Source organism: Pongo abelii, chromosome 10 (genome assembly GCF_028885655.2).
Source record: "Pongo abelii isolate AG06213 chromosome 10, NHGRI_mPonAbe1-v2.0_pri, whole genome shotgun sequence".
NCBI lineage: Eukaryota > Metazoa > Chordata > Mammalia > Primates > Hominidae > Pongo > Pongo abelii.
The window spans coordinates 98,738,315-98,758,210 of NC_071995.2; the positions used below are offsets into that span (position 1 = coordinate 98,738,315).

Genomic DNA, 19,896 nt, shown 5'->3' on the forward strand with positions numbered 1-19,896 from the left:
TGGGCTCTGCCCCCTTTTGTACACAAAGCCTTTGTCTTGTTAGGAAAATGACCAGGTTCTGCCCATAAAAGTATCCTACCTGAAAGGGAGGTGGAGAGAGAGTGCCTCATGGAAAATCACAGAAACACATTTCTTTGCATTTGAATGCTTCCAGTACCTCACTTTGGCAGCAAACCTACTCTAAGACCCCAGCATCCTTAGCCTTTTTGTGCCATGGACTTCTTTGATATCTGAGGAAGCCCATGGACTGCTCAGAATAGATTTTTTTTTTTAAGTGCACAAAATAAAATACAGAGAGCAATGGAAATAAATTATATCAAAATAAAGTTTATGAAAATATTTGTGATATTACATGATATGCTTTATTGGCACATTAAATAACAAGATCCAAAGTTGGGTCTAATTACTATAATTTTGAGGTAATGATGAGCAAAAATGCTATCTCAAGATGTCTGCAACAGCTGCAGTGTAATATGAAAATATCTGTGATTTCTGTTGGTAACAAAGTAACAGGTGCTGCTAACACTAATGAGGTTTGTTCCTAGCAACATTCACCATGGAAGGAAAAGCTCAATTTCAATTAAAGTTTAGAGAAAATCAAGATGCAATCACCCTCCTCCCATCTTTCTCAATTTTTTAAATTATTTTTTATTTATTTTTAGGCATGGTCTTGCTCTGTTGCCCAGGCTGGAGTGCAGTGGCACAATCATGGCTCACTGCAGCCTCAACCTCTTGGGCTCAAGCAATCCTCCCACCTCAGCCTCCTAAGTAGCTGGAACCACAGGTGTGCACCACCACACCTGGCTAATTTTTAAAGATTTATTAATTTTTTTTTAATTTTGAGACAGAGTTTCACCCTTGTCGCCCAGGCTGGAGTGCAGTGGCGCGATCTCGGCTCACTGTAACCTCCGCCTCCCAGGTTCAAGTGATTATCCTGCTTCAGCCTCCCAAGTAGCTGGGATTACAGGCACGTGCTACCGTGCCCAACTAATTTTTGTATTTTTAGTAGAGATGGGGTTTTACCATGTTGCCCAGGCTGGTCTTGAACTCCTGATATCAGGTGATCCACCGGCCTCAGCCTCCTGAAGTGTTGGGATTACAGGCGTGAGCCACCAAGCCTGGTCTTTTTTTTTTCTCTTAGTAGAGATGGGGTATTGCCTCCCTCCCGGGTACCATCATACCTGCTAGTGTGGGGTCTTGCCTCCCTCCCGGGTAGTCATACCTGCTAGTGTGGGGTCTTGCCTCCCTCCCGGGTAGTCATACCTGCTATTGTGGGGTCTTGCCTCCCTCCCGGGTACCGTCATACCTGCTAGCGTGTGACTGAAGGCAGTGTACCTGGCCCCAGCTGAAGGACCATAGCTAGCCAGTGGGCTCAGTCACCTTGGCCTGTTGCTCCTAGGGGTTGCCTATGCTATTCAGCCAAGGGGACGACAGTGCCTGCTGGCTTGGCTGAGCTCCAGCCAGGCTTCCCCCACCACTGACTCTCGCTCTTCTTTTCCCGGCAGGAAGGGCCCAGCCTCATCTATGCGACCTGTAGCCCCCCAACCAGCTGAGGCTCCCCTCTTAGACTTGTAAATCTATGGCCACTGGCATCTGGCTGCCTGCCCTCCCTGCTTCCCCCAGGGTCCCTTCACAGGGTCCTGGGCTTTCTGACCGCCCAGAAGGGACTCGGGCACTCCCTCCAGCCATGCATCCCTTTTAGCTTCATCCTCTTGGTTCAAAGCAATGTTCTTTGTCTGTCAGGCCTGGTGGCTGTTATGTAGGGCTCCCCAAAGCGAGGGGTGGCCCTGGGCCAGTGGGTTGGAAGACAGGGTGACAAGTGGGAAGCCCAAGGGGGCTGAGTATCGGTCTGAACTGTGGGTGCACTGCCTAGATGCCGTGTGACAGGCCAGCATGTGTGGTGGGGAGGGCTGCTGCAGCCCCTAGGCATTACCTGTGAAGCTCCGGCTCCTCCATCTTCCTCCCCTTTCCCTTCTAGCCCCTCTTTTCCAGGAATCTTGCCACATCCACACTTGTGTCCTCCCCTCCCTGGCCCTCCCACCACTGCTGCAGCGCTTTGCGCTTGCCTTACCAGCTCTCTCCTTGCTTTTCTCCCGTTTTCTCTCTGCTTTCTCTCCAACTTCCAACCAATGGGGTCAGGCAAATCCATCCCATCCTGAGAGCCCCAGGGCCCTCTTCTACCTCTAAACAGATCCCTCCTCTTCTCAGAGACCTTCCTTTCCAAGCCTGCCTGGACGACTGTTCTGTCACTGACTTGACAGTGGCTCCCCTAGCCCCAAAACCAGCCCCTTTCATCTGTGATGGTCTGTTGTAGTGGTGAGCTGACACATCCAGGCATGACCTTTGGTGAAAACTTGTGCCCCCTCTGTGGTACACCCCTGCCCTGTTCTATAAATACTCATATATATATACACACATACACATATGTATATATATATACGTGTGTATGTGTGTACATATATGTATACACCCCTACACATGGCCGACTGCCTTGCCTCTAGCGCTGGGAATCAGTCACCATGCTGTCCTTGTGGAGTCTTGTGACCCAACTACAAGAGAACACTGTCCCCCAACAATCCCCATCCAAAGTCCACCACCTCCAGTGAGCCTCCCTGTCATGCCTGGCCTGTGGACAGCCAGTCCCCACCATCCCTCCTGCTCCCCGACAAGCTTGGGGGTGCTATGCAGACAGCCGTGTGGCCTGACAGTCTCTACTAGTCCTGCTGTCCCTTGGCTGGGAATAAAACCCATTTCTAAGTGACGGGGAATGTGTCCTCTGCTGGTTGTGTTCTCTGTGGAACTCAGGGGAGGGGAAGGGCCAACCCATTACTAGGGTGCTATTGGGAGCGGTGAAAAGGCCACATCCTTTCCAAGGGACGCTTCCTGGAAAGCCTCTGGAGCTTAGCAGGCTCTCATCCTGTGAAGCCGGCTCTGGCCACTAGGGGGCAGGGCCATGAAATCAGATTGGAGGAAGCTTGTGAGACAGCTGGCAATCTGGAGGGACAGACACAACAGGCCACCAGGTGCAGACAGGCGAGGGAGGCAGGGGAACAAAATGGAAGACAACTGGGCTGGATGGAAGTCAGTGCCCTTGGATGCTGGCACCTGTCTTCCTTGCCACTGCTAGATCAGGCTTCCGAGCCTGTTGGTCGGCAGGGCCCCATGGTCCCCCATAGGTGCCATGGCAGTTCCTGTGGAATTCCCCAGGTGTTACCAGGCAGCATACAGGTAACAGGCCTGGAAGGTCCCCAATACCCCAGCTGGACATGCTCACTTTGGGGCTCCCTGTTCAGTGGCACAAACTCCATGACCCAGTGAGGGAAACAGGAATACACCAGGCCAAGCAGTATATGGCTAAATACATTCCAAAATAAAAAGCAAAATAAACAGGAGTCGCATCACGACGGTGCCACGACCCATCTCTGCCTCCTTCCCCTGTCCTATGCTATCAATAAATGTTTTCCAGCCCCAAATAACTATTAGAACTTCCTACCCATATGCCAGCTCCAACCTCTGCTATGTGTGACACAGGAGGTGGCCCTACCACTGGAATATACAAAATGTTACACAGATATAGTATGTACACTAAGGGGGGCCACTCCAGAGCCCGTGCCCTCACCTGGTCTACATTAGCCCCATTGTCCTGCCTCAGCTGCCTCTCTAAGAAGATGGGAGCCCCACTGAGGAAAAAATTGCTTTGGTGACAGTTAAGGAGGCCATCAGGCCTCCTCCAAACAAGCCAATTCTATAAGCCTCTGACTCCTAAAACAATAATCATCATCCAGAAATTTAAGGAGTCAGCTCTGGCCAAGGTGGCAAAGGGTCTGCATGTTTGCCTCCCCCTGATTAGACATGGGTCTTATTTTGCTATTGTGAGGGTAAAGGGGTGACTGGGAAGGGGTGGCTGGGACATGATGGGGACGGAGCCTCTGGCCCCACACTTCTCCAGGCTTTGCTGACAGTGGCCCGCTTTTATTCACATTTCTATCCTTTTTTATGCTTTTCATAACTTATTTTTGAGACAGTTTCACTCTTGTTGTCCAGGCTGGAGTGCAATGGCACAATCTCGGCCCACTGCAACCTCTGCCTCCCTGGTTCAAGCAATTCTCCTGCTTCAGCCTCCCCAGTAGCTGGAATTACAGGCATGCACCACCACACCTGGCTAATTTTGTATTTTTAGTAGAGATGGGGTTTCTCCATGTTGGTCAGACTGGTCTCGAACTCCGGACCTCAGGTGATCCACCCACCTCAGCCTCCCAAAGTGCTGGGATTACAGGCATGAGCCACCATGTCTGGCTTCATAACTTTTCATAACTTTTCTACCATAACTCTTTTATTCCATAACATTTTTTAATCCCATAACTTTTATAATCCCATACATTTTTTTAAAATCCCATACCTTTTAAAAAATTTTTATTTTTTTCTTTAGTGGCCTTTTAGATTATGGTGATCTTCACCTCATCTCCACCTGTCTCCCCACATTAGACAGGGGTCTTATGCTTGCTACTGTGAGGGTAAAGGGTTGACTGGGAAGGGGTGGTAGGGACATGGTAGGGGCAGAGCCTCCAGCCCCACTTCCCCAGGTTTTGCTGACAGTGGCCGGCTTTTAGATGATGGTGATCTTCACCTCATTGTTCTCATCAGTCTGGTACAAAAAAGGAATGCAAGGGCTGCTGCCCAAGCCTGGGTGCTCCTGGAGGTTCTGCATCTCCTGAAGCAGCTGCATGATCTGCTGCTCAGTGGGGTTGTCACAGGGAGAACCCTTCCCCACCTCTCCTTGTGCAGGCTCCCCGCTGCTGGCAAGGCTCACCTCACAAAGATCTTTGGAGAGAGGGAGGCAGGGTGCTGTGCAAACCCTCCCCTGCTCCTGCGTGCCAACCCTGCCTGAGGGCTCTACTCACTACCCTGCTTGTCGGTAGCCCCAAGCTACTGGGGGGCTGGGGCCCCTGGAGTGGGCTCATCAGCAGGGTTCTGGGCAGCTGCCAGGAATCTGCCATGCCACTTGTTGCAGTCGTCCACAAGCCACAACGCCAGCTCCAGCAGCTTCACCTGGAGGGAGGGGTGCTCAGCTGCTCTGCCTGTGCCTGAGACCATCCCCAACCCCACCCCCCACCCTCCACCCCTACAGAGATGTTCCATGCCCTACCTTCACCTCTCCCTTGTCCTGGGCCAGCCTACTGATGCACTCCTCCTTCTCCGGGTGCTCCTCCTTCCGCACTGCCCTCTGGCTCTGGTACAGTGCGATGTACTCTCCTGCAGGAGGACAGGACTCAGACACTGGGGCCCCTCTGACCGATGTGCAGCTCTCCTTGCCGTGCCCTGGCTTCCCACTCCCCGATGGTGTCTGTCTCTCCAGACAGCTAGATGCAGCAATGTTCCAGTTCCTCCACCCTCTCCTTCAAGTCCACCTTCTCCTGCATGAGCTCCATAAAGTGGCTCTGGAGCCAAAATAATGGGGTCACATTAAGGCAGCGACCTTCCTGCCCCAACCCTTCTTGGCCCATGCCAGGAAAGACTCACCTACAGCTTCTCCATGGCCCCCTGCAGGGCCTGGTGGATCTCCGCACACATGGAATCACCCCCAGTTCTTGGGGCTGGGGCTGCTGCCTCAGGTTCCTTCTGGGCCGAGGCCAGCAGATGAGCCAGGCGCTGGCAGTGCACTCCTTCAGCTGCCCACATAGCCATGCCTGCTCCTCCTCGGCACTAGCTACAGCTGAGTTGAAAAATGCCACCTGCAGGCAAGAGGTATGCATTCTTATAGGGGGATACACAGGATGAACGGGGCAGGGAGGTGGAGAGCAGCCCTTGCCTTGGGGGGCCTCAGAGGATGCACCTGTTAGTCACAGGTGAAATGGTGTCTGACCACTGGCTCCCAGGGAAGGGGTGAGGGACCAGAGAAATCAGAAGGCCAGGAACCCAAGAGCAGAAGGGGGTCTGGGAGGGACCACAGAGGGAGGTAGGAAAGGTGGGGCAGGGGGAGTCAGGCTCACCATGGCCTTCTGGCTCTCTAGATCCTCCGGGATGCTTGGCATGGGCTGAAGCACCTCCTCCTCCTCCTCACTGTCCAGTCCATCTCCTGTTGGGGGTGGCCAGAGAAGTCCTCAGACAACCCAACAAGGGTAGAGTGGGCCCACCTCTGCCCCCAACCCCACTGTGTAACCCTAGGCCAGCCCCTCCCTAGTGGGGAATGAGCAGCTTTTCTTTATTTTGAAACAGAGTCTTGTTCTGTTGTCCAGGCTGGAGTGCAGTGGCATGATCTTGGCTCACTGCAACCTCCGCCTCCTGGGTTCAAGCAATTCTCTGCCTCAGCCTCCCGAGTGGCTGGGATTATAGGCGCCTGCCATCACACCCGGCTAATTTTTGTATTTTTAGTAGAGACGGGGTTTCACTATCTTGGCCAGGTTGGTCTTGATTGAACTCCTGACCTCGTGATCCACCCGCCTCAGGCTCCCAAAGTGCTGAGATTACAGGCATGAGCCACCGTGCCCGGCCTCTTTATTTTTTAAAGAGCCAAGATCTTGCTATGTTGCCCAGGTGCAGTCCCACTACCAATAGGCATGGGAGTTCCGACCTGCTCCATTTCTGACCTGGGCCAGTTCACCCACCCTTAGGCAACCTGGTGGTCCCCTGCTCCCAGGAGGTCACCATGTTGGTGCCGAACTTAGTGTGGACACCTGGTTGGCATAATGACCTGCTGTTCTAAAAGTCTGTTTCAGCTCCTCAATCCTATACTGCTAACAGTTCCCCCTTCCTCCTGGGGCTCTCTCCTCTTCCTGTGAGCAGTCTCCGGTACCTTCCCCAGGGAGAGCCATGAGGCTCAACTGGGCCTGAGGCTGCTGGTTCTGCTGGCTCATAGCTTCCAGGTGCTCCTAAGGGGCCAAGAAAGAGAGTGAGAAGGCACAGAGGTTGCCAGGTCGTTACCCTCAGGGCCATGCCCTGAGCAACTCCCTCACCTAGGTCTCCCGCAACTCTTGGCAACCCATCTTGGCCACTGCTTTGCTTTGAGCTTTCTGCTGCTGCAGCTGGTCCACAAGCTGGGTCTGCAGCAGTAACTGGTTGTGCAGCCCCTCCTTCTCAGACGTCAGCTGCTGATAGGTGACCACTTGCTGCTGATAGGTGGCCACATACTGCTGCAGATGACCCAGGTACTGGTCCTGCTGCTGCTGCAGACTCTAAGCCTCCTGGCTCTTCAGCTCCACCTGCAGAAAGACCCTGGGCGTGAGGGCAGGTGGTGGTTGGTGCATAAATAGGGTAGCAAGGTCACTGCGCGGCTCTGTTGCCTACCCAGGCCCCTGGCCCCCTTGCTCCAGGCCTAAATGACTGCCTCCCTTTCCCAGAGTCCCATGCCTCCTTCCCCAGCTGCAGGGGTCTGTCCACAGAAAGAGTTGTGGTGGCCCCAGGCCTTAACTAGCTGGCCCTCACGGCATTTATTCAGCACAGACTTAATGACAAAGGCTTTGAGTCAACACACCTGTGGGTAATTAACCCCCACCCAGTAGAGCACAATCATGCACCTGTGGATAATCAAAGGTTGGTCTTAGGACCACATGAGTAAACAAGCTATTCAGATGAACTCCCCCACATTCCCATGTTATTTGCTCTATTGCTATCAACTCAAGGTAAAGGGGATTAGGGGTAAAAAGGATTTCAGCCAAATCCTTTACTGAAGCTATGCAAACCTTCTGGCCTTCCAAGAAGGTTTGTGTCTATATCCTATAACTTCATCTTACAATTTTCCAACCACATTGACTGATCCCCTAAATCTCCCCCTTTTCTGTTTTTTTTTGCATTCAGTCTTGTTCATTGGAGAGTACAGGTGTGTGCAGCAACAGGTCTGTCAGGCATGGTGGTCATTGCTTATTCCAGCTTTGCATCCTAAAATTAGTAAATAACATAAGACAAACATGAGTATAATTATAATCAGCAACATTCTTTTCCAATCAAGGAGTGACACCCCCCCCGCCCCCCGCCCCCACCCAGGAGCGGTGGTCTATCCAGGAGAGATGATCTCACACACGCTTCCATATGGCTGTTTGTTGGGTGTGTAGATCTACAGTTTGAAGGGATTCTAAAATTGTATTTTTAAGTTGCCTTATGTCTGCTGTTAAATTGTCATGAAAGGTTCCCCAGAGGTGTTGTTTCATCTCATCCCAACTATGTATTGATTGATTCCACGGTAGAGAAGTGACACAGATGTTTATGCTCCCAGTCACAGTTTAATCGCTGTTGGAATGCCAGTGCATCTTGTCGCTCCCCCACATATTCCAAGGGCAGCCTCGAGGGCTTGCAGATGTGCAAGAATCTTTTGATCTATACCTTGCTGTAAGAGAAGTTCACTAGAAACATTTCTGGCCAAATTATCTACAAAAGCAGCTGTTTGTACTGATTCAGTAACAGATGCTACAGCCACACTAGCAGTTGCTAGGATGACTATGGCTGAGACTATAAAGGCTATAAGTGTGCCTATGAATCTTTTGGGTCTGACCTGGGACAGGACACGATCTAAAGTGGGAGGGGCAGAAGAAACTTGCCAACCGCATGTCAAATTGACTGGTGGGAATGCCTCATTGTCTCCTTAATACCAAGACTCTAGTAATATTTATAATTAGATATATTGTAATTAGTAATACATGAGGTGAACCAAGGCTCTCCCTGCACCTGGGTCACAAACGTGGAGTTTTGGGGTATAACAGAAATATTAGTTCCCACAAGAAAAACATATGGATGGGTAGTGCAAACCAGGCACTGATCAGTGCGATTATAAATAAAGGTTATAGTATAGTTGTGACTGGAATTATGATATGTCCAATGCCAGGTGTCAAAGGAGGTGCTAAGATGTCCCAGGCGCCACAAAGTGTCTTGGGGTGGCATGGACTTTACTTGGGGTCTGGAATATCCCATCCCCCTCATAGGCCCAAATCATAGGGGAATGGGACGTGGCTATGAAACTGTGATTAGTGCCATGATGGATGAGGACATTAGTAAGGCTACCCTGCAAATGGCTGTGGGGGCTCCAGTCTAAGATGTTATAATTGCCTAACTGGAGGATACGGGCTCATTCCCCGTGACAGACCTCCCAGCTAAAGTGTAATTCATTACATTCCCAGCTTTGTTCTTTAGCACAGGAAGGAATGTTTGGGAAAGTGGCATGATTGCATCGCCCGGTTTGAGGCTACCTGCAGCTAGGAATATTAAGGCATCTCCTTTGCCATGATGTAGCCATAATTGTGTTTGGGCAGGTACACAGTAAGGGTTAGAACCTTTATAACTTACACACAGTGGGAGGATAGTGGAATGATATGTAGTGTTACCTGGCACCTTAGTTTAATGTGTGCCATTAATGAGGGACCCCACTGGCGGTAAATCTATCCCTCCTAGCCAAGCAGTTATGTTATTAAAGGCTGAGAAGGAGGTGTCTGCCCAGATGACAGGGTAAAAGAAAGGTGGATCTAAAATATGAGCCCAATAGAGTGTACCAGGTACAGGTTGCAGACAAAGCAAGAGCGTATGAAGTATCAATACCCTATGCGACTTGCAACGTACAACAGAGAGCATAGCAAGGAACAAATTATCTGGAGTGAATGATGTCTGTGTCTGGAGCAGGATTCATTCAGCCTCCTGAGTTGCCGCCTTCAGCATCCCCCAGGTAATGTCCCAGGGCTTGTTGCCGTCCGAGGAAGCCGCATCATCCAGGGTTGTGAGTCCTGTAGGGTCAGTTCCTTCATTTCTGGTACCAGGTTGGGTCCTAGTCACGTCATGGTATGGTTTGATGCATCGTGCTGGAATCCAAAGAGGACCTGAGGGGGTGTGAACACAAGCATACCCTCTTCCCCAAGTTAACAATTCATTTGGACCACATCATACATTACTGTTCACATCTTTCCATAAAACTGCAGTTTTATGTCTTGAGAGGTTTTAGCAAAGTGCTTTTCTACAACGGACTGAAATTTATCATCTAAATTTTAAAAATTAAGGGTAAATAAGGCTTGTGCCAATAATGTTGCAGGGTCCTTACCATGCTCCCCTTTTTTGTTTTTTGAGCATATTTTTAAGGGTGGAGTGGGCACATTCTACTATGGCTTGTCCTTGGGGGTTATACGGGATGCCTGTGGAATGCTGGATGTTCCACATGTGACAAAATTGTTGAAATTGTGAGCTGGCATAAGCTAGATCATTATTAGTTTTAATTTTTGTGGGTTGCCCCATAAATGCAAAAGTTAAAAGAAGATGTTTAATGATATATCCAGTAGACTCTCCAGGAAGGGCGTGTGCACTAATTAAATGAGAATTGTTATCAATGGATACATGTACGTATCTAAGTTTTCCAAATTCAGGGATGTGTGTAACGTCTGTTTCCCATAACTTACTAGGTTCCAATCCTCTAGGGTTGAAGGAGGGGACGTGCCTGTGAGCTGGCAATCTCGGCATTGCAGGATAATTTGTTTAGCCAGCCTCTGGGTAAGTTGAAATTGTTTAGACAAGTTTCTCCAGTTTTGGTGGAAAAATTGATGCAATTGGGTGGCTTGGTCAAGCACTGATATCATAACCTGAAGGTCTGCTTCATCATTGCCATAAGCCAGCGGGCCAGGCAGTCAGCTGTGGCCTTGAATGTAATAAAAATAGGATGTGTACACTGATCTAGCAATTGCTGAAGTCAAAGAGCACACAGGGTAGGCTCCAGAGTGGACTTAATTAGGGCTGTCTCAAAGTTCTGCAGTAAATAGAGTAAGCCAAGTAACTAACAATATTGAGGGGCTGAGTGGAAAAAGTTTCCAAAGCCAATATCAAGGCCCCACCCTCAGCTCTCTGAATGTTAGTAAATCCAGATCGATTGATGGAATTATGTGGTCTCCACCAGACTGCCGCTTTTCCACGTTTACTAGAACCATCAGTAAACAGTGTTAAAGCATTAGGTATGGGGGAGTGAACTATCTGTGGCCTGAATATATGACTTTACTGATTAACTGGATATAGGGAGATAGTGTTTTAGTCTCGGTATGTGAGCAAAAAATCCATTCTAGAAAGCGTAGCTCTGAGGCGATTTGTCCTATTAACCCTGTAGGGGAGTGTTTAGTGGGAAAAATAAAAATAAACAATTGAACGGAATATTCTGGATCTATGAGATTTAGTTGTCTTTGAGAAATAGCCTGTTCTATTTCTTCCATCTCTCCCTCTTTTTTTTTTTTTTTTGCTGCAGGGGTTAAATATCTGGGAGAATCCAGGGCTGTGTTACCCTTTAAGACAGAAAACAGGTTTTGCAGCTTATAAGTAGGAATGCCCAAGGTGGGGTGAAGCCAGTTAAAATTACCTAGTAATTTCTGATAATCATTTAAGGTGTGTAAGTTGCTGGTATTTAATTTAACCTTTTGAGGTCTTACTGACCAGGAAGTATGTACCCAAGATATTTCCAAGGAGAGGACATTTGTGCTTTTTCAGGTGCAATGATTAAACCACTTAGCTGTGCATTCTTTATGACAGAGGTATATAAACTTAAAAGCATTGGCTCCATTGGGGCTGCTAGTAGAATATCATCCATAAAATGAATAACCTTGCAATGAGGAAATTCTTTTCTACTGGGGAACAAAGCTTGATTTACATGATACTGACACATGGCAGCACTGTTTAGTATTTCTTGAGGAAGCACTTTCCAATGAAATCGGCAAGCTGACCTTTCAATATGATAGCTGGTATTGTAAATGCAAATTTTTCTCCGTCTTGCTTTGCCAGGGGAATAGTGTAAAAGCAACAGTGGCCATTATTAGAAAGAGATGTTTTAAATTCTTAAATTGTACTTAAATCTTAGCAGAGAATTAGAATCTGGGAATGTCGCTTGTATACAAGGAACACATGAAATTTTGCCATGGGCCACCCGCGGAGCCAGAGAGTCTAGCTGGCGGTCCCGGGGCGGCAGCCATGTTGTGCTTGCTTAGGCGCTGCTTTTTGTCTGTGCTGCTCCCTCACCCTGCTGCCACCGGGCAGATGCTGCCAGCTGGGTGGACCTTCGTGCACGCCTCCTGCCCCTCCCTAGAAGGCCAGCTCTGGTGTGCTGGGCCTGGCTCCTTGTCACTGCTGCCTCTGTGCAGGCCGAGTTTCTGGAAGCACTCGCTGGCTCCAGGTCTGCGAGCTTCCTTTGCTGCCAAGTATTTCCTTCTGCCTACCACCCACTTGGCCACGTGGCTTCAGCCTCTAATGCTTTTTCGTAACTTTTTATAAACGTTAAAAGAAATGCGTTTATATACCCAATTGCCCTGTCAATCTTGTATTACCAGGCAGGCTAAGAGCTCCCCTCTTAATGCCTCTTGCCTAAGAAAGGGTCCCATAGCTGCAGCACAGCTCTTGTCTTTTTTCCTATTTATTGGAGGAGGGGGCTCAGGCAAAACCTCCATTTCCTCTTTGTTATTTTGGCCTGGTGATATTAGGCCTGAGGGAAAAGGAGGTGGTAAAGCAGGTGACGGTTCCTCCTCCTTCCCCTTTTTAGGCTCTTCTGTGTATAATGGAGCCAGGGCTTCCCTAACTAAGGCTCATAGCATGAAAGATGGTATGGGGACCCGTTGCCCTTGCACATGATGCTGATTAAGATTTCTTCCCACTTGTTCCCAGAGCTCTATGTCTAGCGTTCCTTTTTCTGGGAACTATGGGTTATGTGAGACAACAGTTTGCATTAGGTCCCTTAATTGAGCCTGTGAAAACGAGGCTCCACTAGTTTTAAGCAGCTGCTTCAATACTTTTATATCCTGTTCCTGTTGAGCTGATAACTGTTGTCCCATGATGAAACCCTAGCCTGAACAATCCCCGCCAAACTTGGAAATTCCGAGCGGGCATCAATGACTTACTGACTTACTGACTGCGCAGGTTCTTTTCACCTTTGTTTTCGAGTGGTCTGTTGTGATCCTTCACAGTGTGCCTCACGCGGGGCACCACTTGCAGGGGTCTGTCCTGCAAACCCCAGCTGCATGGTGGATGAATAACATACTCAGACATCGATATTCAGTGACAGAGCAGCTAAGGGGCCAGGCCATGCACAAAAAGAGTTGTGCACCTTGACTAGCTGGCCCTGACGGCATTTATTCAGCATAGATTTAATGACAGAGGCTTTGAGTCAACACATCTGTGGGTAATTAAATTTGCCGCCCACCGAGAAGAGAGCAATCATGCACCCGTGGATAATCAAAGGTTGGTCTTAGGACCACATGAGTAAACAAGCTATTCAATAAACTCCCCCACGTTCCCATGTTATTTGCTCTATTGCTATCAACTCAAGGTAAAGGAGATGAGGCTGCTTTCAGCCAAATCCTTTACTGAAGCTATGCAGACCTTCTGGCCTTCCAAGAAGGTTTGTGTCTATATCCTATAACTTCATCTTACAATTTTTCCAACCACACTGACTGATCCCCTACACCCAGCCTTAAATCTCACACCCTTCCTCCCACCATTTAAACTAGGCCACAGACTGATGGAAAAGCAGAGGGAGCCAACCACCATCTGCTAACTGTGCTACATGCCTAATGCTTTCCACGTATTATCTCATTTAATCCTCAGCACCTCCAAGAGGAAGGTGCTAACTTCCCTTTTAAGTTAAAGAAACCGAGACTTAGAGATGAAAAGTAGGTGACCAGTGGAGCCAAGGCCGGAATCTAGTTTGACTCTAAGGAGCCTCTTATACCACTGTCTCTTTCCCTATGTTTGGGGGGCTCCATGACTCTAGCTGGGACGATGATGTCCAGACCTAGGAGGAGCCCACCACTAAATGTCAGAGGGCGGGAAGCAAGAAACAGTCACAGGACTGCCCTGGAGGGTGCTGGGGTCACCTGTCCCCCAGGCTGGAGCTGCCTCTGGCTTCACACCTCCCCTCCCCAGAGGCTGGTGCCTGCCTTCCAGCTCTTCTTGGATGGGGCAGGGTTACCGTCTCCTTTAGCTTGCCCAGCTTCTTTCCCAGCTCCCTCTTTACATGCTATTCCGACTGCAGTGCACTGGTGATCTCCATGTTCTCGTTAGTCTGGACAGAGAGAAGCAATTGGCGGCCACCCACTGCAGCTGGAGACCCCAGAACTTGGTGTCTGCCTCCCATGGCACCAGGAAGGGTGGAGGCAGGTTAGAAAAATCATTCCCTCTTCCCCACAGCCATCATAGCAGGGCTCTGGTTCACAGGTACCTTCAGAAGTACCATCTCACATTAGGGGTACACTGCCTCATTTTATGGGTGGGAAAACAAAGGCTGGGAGGGCTAGGGAGGAGGGCAGGCTTTCCAGATGGGGTCACGCACCAGATTTATGAATCTGTTCTGCAGCTGAGACAGCTGCTCTTTGAGCTTGTGGTTCTGGGTGAGTACATGGCTGATGGTGGTGCATTTGTTCTGCATGGTCTCCAGGATTTGCCTGAGTGACTCTGCCTGCTCCCCCAAGAGCTCAGCCACCTGCTCCAGCTCCAGCAGCCTCTCCTCCTACTCCTGGTTTGGGTGACTAAAGCCCTCAGTGTCTCGCTCCTGGGCTCGGAGCTGCCAGACTCTCCAGCTCCTTCTGCAGGTGGTCAGCCTCTGCTTGTAGCTGCTGCTCCACCTTGGAGGGCCCTGCTGGGAGTTCCAGGGGCAGGGGTTCAGGTAAGAAAGGAAGCAGACAGTAAGGGCCTCTCGATTCTCAAAAAAACCCTCCTCTTGGTCCACAGCTCCTCTCAGGCTCCCCAAACTTGGCCTCCCTGCTAATGATTCCTTGCACCCGGATATCAGCCAATCTTCCAAACCACTTTCTGATAGAGACAACTGTGGATGGCTGACAATGGACACGCTTCCCTCTTTGCTGATGGGAACACTGATTCTCATGGATATTACCAGACTTGCCAACTCCTGGCACAGACCTCTCTCCCTTTGCCCCAAAGCCCTCCATCCACCCACCTCCCTGGCGCATTCTAAGCCACCCCCACAGCCCTCTGACACCAGTCCTGCTCCCAGGTCACCACAGCCCCAGCTTACCCATCTGGTTACTCACTTCAGCCAAGCTCGTCTACAGTTCTTATACCCAACTCATGCTATCCTCCTTCTCCTCTCTCAATGTGCGCACCTGCCCAAAATACAGAGGGAAAGGGCCCTGAAGAGAGGGGCTGGTGGCTGGACGGGCTACCATCTCCCTCTCTGACCCTGCCTCCACACAGCCCAGACCCATGACCAACTCTGGCTATAGTCTTCCCATTTTACAGATGCCTAGAAAGATCAAGTGATCTATCTAAGGTGGGGGGCTGAAGGGTCAGGTCTCACCTGCTCTGACATCTGTTGCTTCCTCTGACACCACATGACACTCCCTCCTTTCAGATTTTCAGCATACGTATCTCTCTCCACTTGTAGTTATCTAACTGACTCCATTACCTTCAAGAATGGGTACAAAAGTTACAAAGGGCTGTCACTGGTCCTCACCTGCTCCTGGCCACCTGGGGTCATCTTCCTTCCACATCCCTCCCCTGCAAAGCCTCACCTGCCCTAGGTGTGCTTTCAGCTGTGCCCGCTCCTCCATGGCCTGCGGTAACTGCTGTTTCGCATCAGGGGCTTCACAGTGCCTTGAAAACTGGATGGTGAAGAGTGAGAAGTTTAGACCTGGGGAGCCCGGGCCATTCCACACAGTGCCCCTTAAAAGGGCTAGGGCTAGGCTCAATGTATAACTCAGTCAATACAACTCTGCTGTCAAGTTTCTTTGCTTTAGAAATAAAAAATTAAATAATTTTAAAAAGATCTCAGGCTGGGCATGGTGGCTCACGCCTGAATCCCAACACTTTGGGAGGCTGAGGGAGGTGGATCGCTTGAGCTCAGGAGTTCAAAACCAGGCTGGGCAACATGGCAAAGCCCCGTCTCTACAAATACAAAAATTAGCCAGGCGTGGTGGTGTGTGCCTATGGTCCCAGCTACTTGAGAAGCTGAGGCAGGAGGAGTGCTTGAGCCTGAGAGGTAGAGACTGCAGTGAGCCGCGATCACACCACTGCATTGCACCCTGGGTGACAGACAGAGAGAGAGACCCCGTTTCAAAAAAAAAAAAAAAAAACTCTACTCTCTATTATTACCCATGGAACAGTGAAAGTGTTGGCTTGAACCTCAGATGGAAATAAACAGACTACAGACTCATTAGCTAGCCATACAAACGTAATTTATAAAATAATGGTTTTCATCTATGATGCTTTAAAAAAATTTTTTTAAGCCCTAACCCTGAGATTCTGATTACACAGGTCTATGGTAGGGCCCCAATTTGTAGATTTTTAGCACTCTCTAGAGGATTCTATGGTAGGATCAGAACAAGGACCCAAATTTTCCAACTCTTGGCTAGAGCCTCCCCATACCCCACATGATCCCTAGACCATGGCCCCAGCTGGACGGGGCTCCAACCACCCCCGGAACTGCACCCCCTAGCCTGTTGAAGCAGGAGTGCAGTCATTTGTAATTTCTTTTGTGGCTCTTCTAAAATAAGCTGCATGCCAGCCTTCTCAGTCACTAGGACTTGAAGCTTCTCTTCCAATTCTGATTTCTCCTGCTTCAGGTCCTCATTGCTTCGGTTATGGCCAGAGGCAGTAGAGAAAGGAATGAACTAAGAACAGAAAGGACTGCTTTAGTGATCAACCCTCCACCCTTGCCTCACAACCACAGAACCGTGACATTGGAAGGAACCCCAGGAATCCAAAGTCACAGATGGCAGGCCCGAGAGAAGGCATGAGTTGCCCAAGGCTACACTATGAGTCACCAGCACTAGAGCTTAACTGTGCACACATGCAAACCTGTATGACCACCTCACCATACTTACCTGTACCCCTCTCAACCTCCCAGCACATCACCCATGCTAAGGGCCCCCAGACCTCCCATCCCACCTTCCCCCATGCTACCTGTTCTTGTATAACTCCAGCCTGAGGGCGTCTCTCTCTTTGGTTAACTCCTTGTTGTACTGCAAATACAGACCAAGGTTAAGTCAGGATATAGCAGGCAGAGGAGCAGCTGGCCAACCGGTAACAATAGCTACAGTAACTATTCCACAGTAATACTTCCTCACTCTGAATCACACTTGACATTTTTTCAAGGCATTTCCAAGCCCATGGTCTCATTTTGTTGTTGTTGTTGTTGTTGTTTGTTTGTTTGTTTTGAGATGGAGTCCAGCTCCATGACTTAGGTGGAAATGCAGTGTCATGATCTCAGCTCACTGCAACCTCGGCCTCCCGGGTTCAAGCGATTCTCCTGCCTCAGCCTCCTGAGTAGCTGGAATTTACAGGTGCCCACCACCACACCCAGCTAATTTTTGTATTTTTAGTAGAGACAGGGTTTCACTGTGTTGGCCAGGCTAGTCTCAAACTCGTGACCTCATGATCCGCCCACCTAGGCCTCCCAAAGTGCGGGATTCCAAGTATGAGCCACTGCGCCCAGTCAGTCTCATTTGTTTTTAAAAGAACTTAGTAAGCATGAAGGGACAGGGAAAGAGATTGAATTTATAGCTGGCTAACAGAAGCCCAGAGGGATTACATAATATTGCTATTGTTTTACCGTTATTACTACCACTGTTTGAACCTTTATTGAGTGCTTTACCAGCCACCATGCTAACAATCCCATTTAATCCTCACAACCACCATATGAGACAACTACTATTATTACCTCTATTGTGTCGACAAAAAACATGGGGTATTAGAGGTTAACTGCTTGCCTAAGATCACTCAGACAGAGCTGGGATTTGAAACCCCAGGTATATCTGATTCTCTAAGCCCATTTGTTCACTGGGGGTGGGGGCACAGATAGGAACGGGGAAATCAATCTCTTGTTCACTTTTTGAAAGGATGATGCATTCACATAGCCCAAAGCTCAGAAGGTACAGAAGGGAAATATCTCCCAGCCACCCTGTTCCTCTCTCCTGAGTTTTTTGTGTTTTATTTATTTATTATTTTACTTTGAGTTCTGGGATACATGTGCTGAATGTGCGGGTTTGTTACATAGGTATACATGTGCCATGGTGGTTTGCTGCACCTATCAACCCGCCATCTAGGTTTTATGCCCCGCATGCATTAGGTATTTGTCCTAATGCTCTCCCTCCCCTTTCCCACTAACCCCCTCCTGAGTTTATGAATCCTTGCAGACAAGTTTTATGTATATGATCATAGTATGTATGTAGACACACACACACACACACACACACACACACACACACACACACACACACACACACACGTTCCCTCTCTCTACACAAATGGTAACATTCTAAAGATACTCTTCTGTACCTTCACAGTACAAGTACCATATCCCCCACCTAGCACTTGGCAAAGGCCAAAGCCAGTTAAGGACAGGGTGAGCACTTGGCCTCCAAGCTCTGTGTCCAGTGCTCGCTCCCCACGGGGCCCCTAACTCACTCACAGCAGCTGACTCAGCCCCAGGCTACCTCTAACAACCACACACAAAAGCAGCAATAAATGGCCCATGCTGCCTTCTGGGCAGGACATTCCATCCAGATAGGCTCACTCCGCCATCTGGGAAGCCAGGCTGCCAGGGGATGGGGCAGGCAGTTGGATTCACCCTGCTTTCTTCTGCTGTGTGGAGACAGCAGAGAGCCTGCTCCAACTCTCCCACACACTGCTGGAAATACTAAAGGTGGCTGGCCGATCTTCAGACTCTCCTGGAATGAGAGAGGTTCAGATGGGGCCCAAAGGACTCCCCCTAATGGCCTGTCAAAGTGCCAAGTTGAAGGATGATGGGGTGCCCAGATTCAGACCTTCTTTCTGCCTGGCAGCAGGCTGAGTGTAAGCCAGGGCTGTCTGTAACTCAGCTTTCTCGATACAAGGATTTCTACATTCTGAATGTGAACCTTCGGTAGAAAAGCCAAAAGCTGATAGAGAAGGAAAGAAACATTCTCCAGATGACAGGAGGGAACTTCACACTCTCTACTCACCTGTAACTGCTCCCTTAGGGCTCCCTGCTTTTGGTGGCACTCTTTATTGTCCTATAGGAAGAGGAAGACAGAGCTCTTACTAGGGGGAGGCAGAGATGGTACAGCAAGGGACATGCCCCCAGAATGGCAACAATGCCCCAGGACAGTTCCACCCATGGGACCAAGTTATCAGGGACCTTATGGGGATGGGGTGGAATCTGAGGGGTGAGCCTTCTTCCCCAGGCTGGGAGTAGATGAGACGAGACTGAGGCCTCTACATCTGAGTGCCTCCCAAACCCAGCAGTCATGTTGTGAGCAAAGAATTACTTCTTCCAACTGATCCACCATTTCTTGGTTCTGCTGTTTCTGTAGAGAGTTAAAAGAAGGTGACTGAGGATGGCCCCCTTGACTCTATTCCCCAGATCGGGAAGGGGTAGGCAGCAGCCAGGGATGGATTTTAAAGGCAAAGTTCTCAGACTCAATGGAAACATGAACTGGTAAACTCTCCTCAAGCTCCCAAGGAAAGAGGATTTGGATCTTTGTTGGTTTTGGCCCACAGCCATAGAACTGAAAGTCTGAATCTGGATTCTCTCAAAGGGACAGTAACATAAACCTCTAGAGATGAAGTGTGAGAAAAGCCCATCCTTCTGCCAGCTTGTAATTTAGAAAGGTGCATTCATTCAACAAACATTTACTGAGCACATATGCGCCAGGTATGGTTCTTAATAGCAGGGATATAAGACAGAAAAAGACAGACAGGAGCCCTTGGCCCTGAGGTTTTCATTCTAGTGGGCTTTTTTGTTTTTTGTTTTTTTTTTGAGACGGAGTCTCACTCTGTTGCCCAGGCTGGAGTGTAGTGGCACCATCTCGACTCACTGCAACCTCCACCTCCCAAGTTCAAGCGATTCTCCTGCCTCAGCCTCTCAAGCAGCTGGGACTACAGGTGCGTGCCACCATGCCTGGCTAATTTTTGTATTTTTAGTAGAGACGGGGTTTCACTGTGTTGGCCAGGCTGGTCTTGAACTCC

General features: G+C 49.4%; 1 pseudogene; it reads right to left on the bottom strand.

The window, feature by feature from the left end:
- Positions 1-307: 307 nt before the first annotated feature.
- On the bottom strand, positions 308-18,933 carry LOC103892118 (golgin subfamily A member 2-like; annotated as a pseudogene).
- Positions 18,934-19,896: the final 963 nt, after the last annotated feature.